The sequence below is a fragment of the Hylobates moloch genome, unplaced genomic scaffold, assembly GCF_009828535.3.
Source record: "Hylobates moloch isolate HMO894 unplaced genomic scaffold, HMol_V3 SCAFFOLD_71, whole genome shotgun sequence".
Classification (NCBI taxonomy): domain Eukaryota; kingdom Metazoa; phylum Chordata; class Mammalia; order Primates; family Hylobatidae; genus Hylobates; species Hylobates moloch.
The window spans coordinates 32,611-38,168 of NW_026652346.1; positions in this window are offsets into that span (position 1 = coordinate 32,611).

A 5,558-nucleotide genomic window follows, 5' to 3' on the forward strand; every position below is an offset into this window, starting at 1 on the left:
GGCGCGATCTCGGCTCACTGTAAGCTCCACCTCCCGGGTTCACGCCATTCTCCTGCCTCAGCCTCCCGAGTAGCTGGGACTACAGGTGCCCGCCACCATGCCTGGCTAATTTTTTGTATTTTTAGTAGAGACAGGGTTTCACCATATTAGTCAAGATGGTCTCCATCTCCTGACCTTGTGATCCGCCCGCCTCGGCCTCCCAAAGTGCTGGGATTACAGGCGTGAGCCACCACGCCTGGCCTTTTTTTTGTTTTTGGTAGAAACAGAGTCTTGCTATGTTTCCCAAGCTGGCTTTTTTTTTTCCTTTGAGACAGAGTCTCGCTCTGTCGCCCAGGCTGGAGTGAAGTGGCACGATATTAGCTTACTGCAACCTCCGCCTTTTGGATTCAAGCGATTCTCCTGCCTCAGCCTCCTGAGTAGCTGGGATTACAGGCATGCATCACCACGCCCAGCTAATTTTTTTTTATTTTTAGTAAAGACAGGGTTTCACCATGTTGGCCAGGCTGGTCTTGAACTCCTGACCTCAAGTGATTCACCCACCTTGGCTTCCCAAAGTGTTGGGATTACAGGCGTGAGCCACCGTGCCCAGCCCTTGTTTTGTCTTTTTTGAGACAAGATTTCATTCTGTCACCCAGGCTGGAGTGCAGTGGCGTGATCACAGCTCACTGCAGCCTCAGTCTCCTGGAGTCAAGCAATCCTTTTGCTTCGGTCTCCCGAGCAGCTGGGACCACAGGGACATGCCACTACACCCAACTGATTTTTTTTTTTCTTGAGACAGAGTCTTGCTCTGCCACCCAGGCTGGAGTGCAATGGCATGATCTTGCCTCACTGCAACCACTGCCTTCCAGGTTCACGTGATTCTTCTCTCTCACTCCCAAGTGGCTGGGACTACAGGCATGCACCACCACCCCTGGCTAATTTTTGTATTTTTAGTAGACATAGGGTTTTGCCATGTTGGCCAGGCTGGTCTCGAACTCTTGACCTCAGGTGACCACCCGCCTTCGCCTCCCAAAGTGCTGGGATTACAGGTGTGAGCCACTGTGCCCAGGCTGATTTTTGTATTTTTTGCAGAGATGAGGTTTTGCCATGTTGCCCAGGCTGGTCTCAAACTCCTGACCTCAAGCAATCCACCTGCCTCAGCCTCAAAAGGTACCCGGCCTTCACCCAGCCTTCTGCCAGATAAACCAAGTGCCTTGGCTTCACAGGGAGCCCCGGTCCAAGGATGGATGGCAAGTGCCCAGAAATACACAGTCCAGTAAAGGCTTCAACAGGAATGGAGCCAGCATTGCAGTGGCACACAAACAACATTTAAAGCAATATTTAAACTAAGTCCCAGGAAATGGCCTGGGTTTTTCTGGCAGTCAAGGAAGTGGAGCTGGAGTAGGGGTGAAAGGCATTTCTGAGTTGAGGGGACAAGACCTGACCTTTGTGTCATGCAAAGAAGTTGACTCTTCTCCTGGAAACCCCTGGGAACTACTGCAAGATTTTGAACAGGAGGGTTATTGATCCAATTAGCATTTTAGAAAGATACCTCTGGCAGCCATTTGGTAGATTGATTAGAAAGGGACTAAGTTAGAGGCCAGGAAATGGGCAGGAATCAAGGTAATAGTAATTGGCACACCGTAGAAGGGATGGATTTAAGCAGTATTCAAGAGATAGTATTGGGCTGGGCACAGTGGCTCATGCCTGTAATCCCAACACTTTGGGAGGCTGAGGCAGGAGGATCACTTGAGGCCAGTGTTGGAGACCATTCTAGGCAACATATCGAGACCTCATCTCCACAGAAAAAAAAATTTTTTTTAATTAGCCTGTTGTGGTGGTGCGTGCCTGTAGTTCTAGCTACTCAGGAGGCTGAGGCAAGAGGATCACTTGAGCCCAGGAGGTTGAGGCTGTCAAAAAAAAAAAAAGAGAGAGTGAGTGATAACATTGACGTGATGGATCCACTAGGCATAGACTGCTACTCTTATACCATTTCCCATTGCCCTTCTTTGTTTATTATTATTATCATCAATTATTTTTAGTTTTTGAGACAGGGTCTCACTCTGTCACCCAGGCTGGAATGCAGTGGTGCGATCATAGCTCACTGCAGCCTCAATCTCCTGGGCTCAAGGTATCCTCCCACCTCAGCCTCCTGAGTTGCTGGGACTACAGGCACGAGCCACCACATCTGGTTAATTAATTTTTTTATTTTTATCTTTAGTAAACATGAAGTCTCACTATGTTCCCCAGGCCGGTTTCGAATTCCTGAGCTCAAGCAATCTTTCTCCTTCGGCCCCCAAAGTGCTGAGATTACAGGTGTGAGTCACCATGCCCAGCCTATTTTATTATTTTTTATTTTTTATAGAGACAGGGTCTCACTATGTTGCCCAGGCTGGTCTCGAACCCCTGGGCTCAAGAAACCCTCCTGCCTCGGCCTCCTAAATTGCCTTGTTTATTAATAATATTTTAGCTGGGTACATGGACAGAGACTACATGTCCCAGCTTTCCTTGCGTCTGACCAACTTATTATTTTCATTTTAATTAATTAATTAATTTATTTATTTATTTATTTTGAGACGGAGTCTCACTCTGTTGCCCAGGCTGGAGTGCAGTGGTGCAATCTCGGCTCACTGCAAGCTTCACCTCCCGGGTTCACACCATTCTCCTGCCTCAGCCTCCCTAGTAGCTAGGACCACAGGCGCACGCTGCCACGCCCGGCTAATTTTTTTGTATTTTTAGTAGAGATGGGGTTTCACCGTGTTAGCCAGGATGGTCTCCCAACTCCTGACCTCGTGATCTGCCTGTCTTGGCCTCCCAAAGTGCTGGGATTACAGGCATGAGCCACTGCACCTGGCCGCTTTAATTTTATTTATTTATTTATTTATTTTTGAGACAGAGTCTCGCTCTATTGCCCAGGCTGGAGTGCAGTGGCGTAATTTCGGCTCACTGCAACCTCCGTCTCCCGGGTTCAAGCAGTTCTCCTGCCTCAGCCTCCTGAGTAGCTGGGATTACAGGTGTGTGCCACCATACCTGGCTAATTTTTTTTTTTTGTATTTTTAATAGAGAGAGGGTTTCACCATGTTGGTCAGGCTGGTGTCGAACTCCTGACCTTGTGATCTGCCTGCCTCGGCCTCCCAAAGTGCTGGGATTACAGGTGTGAGCCACCGTGCCCGGCCTTTAATTTATTTTTTATTAGAAATTTAAATAATAGAGATGGGGGTCTTGCTATGTTAACCAGGCTGGTCTTGAACTCCTGGCCTCAAGCGAACCTTCTTCTGGCCTCCCAAAGTACTGGGATTACAGGCATGAGCCACTGTGTCCAGCTGCATCTGGACAACTTCTGAGCAGGTTAGTGGTGTCCTTAATCAGGAAAGGACCTGTGCTTCCCACTTTACCCCCCTTCCCACATTCAGATATGATGGTGATTTCTGCCTAGGCCCCATGGAACAGAGAGATAGAAGCCACATGTTTAAGATGGCAGAGACCAGCTGGGCGCCGTGGCTCATGCCTGTAATCCCAGGACTTTGGGAGCCCCAGGTGGGCAGACTTGAGGTCAGGAGTTTGAGACCAGTCTGGCCAACATGGTGAAACCCTGTCTCTACTAAAAATATAAAACTTAGCCAGGTGTGGTGGCACACACCTGTAATCCCAGCTACTCAGGGGCTGAGACAGGAGAATCATTTGAACCCAGGAGGTGGAGGTTGCAGTGAGGCGAGATCGCACCACTGCACTCCAGCCTAGATGACAGAGCGAGACTCCATCTCAAAAACAAAAACAAAAAGAAAAGAAAAAAAAGATGGCAGAGATGTCCCCACAGTCTTGGAGTGTCTATTTTGAGGTTAAGTCACTGAATTTTGGGGAATTCTTTGTTATAGCCGCTTCGACTATACCCTAACTAATTGACCATCCTTCGGATATGGGGAGGGAGGGCATGGGAGATATCTCAGTGGGTGCTGGTGCTGTCAGCTGGGCCAGGAGATTCAGGGAAGGGGTAAGGTTGGGCAGGGTTGGGCTCAGGGGAAGATGATTAACTTAGTTTTGAATATGTTGAATGTGAGATGTCTGTGAACAGTGGTGTGTAGTAAATTTTTTTTGTTTGTTTTGAGACAGGATGTTGCTCTGTCACTCAGGCTGGAGTGCAGTGGTGTGATCATAGCTTACTGCAGCCTCCAACTTCCGGGCTCAAGCAATCCTCTCACCTCAGCCTCCTGAGTTGCTGGGACTACAGGCATGCCACCATGCCTGGATAATTTTTAATCTTTTTTTTAAAGATGGGGTCTCACTGTGTTGCCCAGGCTAGTCTCGAACTCCTGGTGGTGAGCCACCATTCCTAACAACCAGCTCTTCAAAAAGGGGGGAGCCCTGATCGGAAGCATTTGCCAATGTCCATGATGTAAATAGTCCCACCTTGGCTGAGTTCAAGTTCCTACTATCTTATTTTATTTTATTTTATTTTTTTTAGATGGAGTCTCTAGCTCAGGCTAGAATGCAATGCCGCTATCTCAGCTCACTGCAACCTCCACCTCTTGGGGTCAAGCGGTTCTCCTGCCTCAGCCTCTCGAGTAGCTGGTATTACAGACACCCGCCACCACGCCCAGCTAATTTTTTTGTATTTTTTAGTAGAGACTGAGTTCCACCATGTTGACCTCAGGTGATCCACCCACCTGGGCCTCCTAAACTGCTGGGATTACAGGCGTGAGCCACCGCGACCAGCTCTTCAAGTTTCTACTACCAAGATGACTTCACTGAATAAGGAGCTGGGTGTACAATGGGCACTCGTGACCTGGCATGAGCGGATGCCAGCATGCCACTGTCCATGAGCATCTAAGTGGGGATATTCAGTCAACCATTGGATGTACACCAAGTCGGCACATGGGGAAGAGACATCTGGGCCAGAGACAGAGGTTTGAGTGTTATGAGCAATTAGCAGGTAAAGTCACAGTAGTGGATGAAGTCACCAATGAATAACATGGAGAGTGAGAAGAGGAGGCCAAAGTCAGTATTCTGGGAAAAACAATGTTTGCAGAGTGCCCTTAGGAGGAGGAGAGGCTAAGAAGCCAGAATAGGTAGAGGAAGGAGGCCCTGTGACCCATCAGAGCCACATCCACCACTTGCTCTCGAGGGTCCTGCCTTCTCAGATAAGTTGGCTACTCATTGGTCATCACCTGGCAACTCTGTCCTTCCTCGCATCTGGCCAACTTCTTTTTCCTCTCTCTTTCCTCCTGTCCTCCTCATTACCATCTAAATTAGCTCTAGTAGCTCCCATCAAAAATCAAATAACGGCCGGATGCGGTGGCTCATGCCTGTAATCCCAGCACTTTGGGAGGCCGAGGCGAGTGGATCACCTGAGGTCTGGAGTTTGAGACCAGCCTGGCCAACATAGTGAAACGCTGTCTCTACTAAAAATATCAAAATGAGTCGGGCGTGGCGGCACATGCCTGTCATCCCAGCTACTTGGGAAGCTGAGGCAGGAGAATCGCTTGAACTTGGGAAGTGGAAGTTGCAGTGAACCGAGATCGCAGCACCACTGCACTCCAGCCTGGGTGACAGAGCAAGACTCTGTTTCAAAAGAAAAAAAA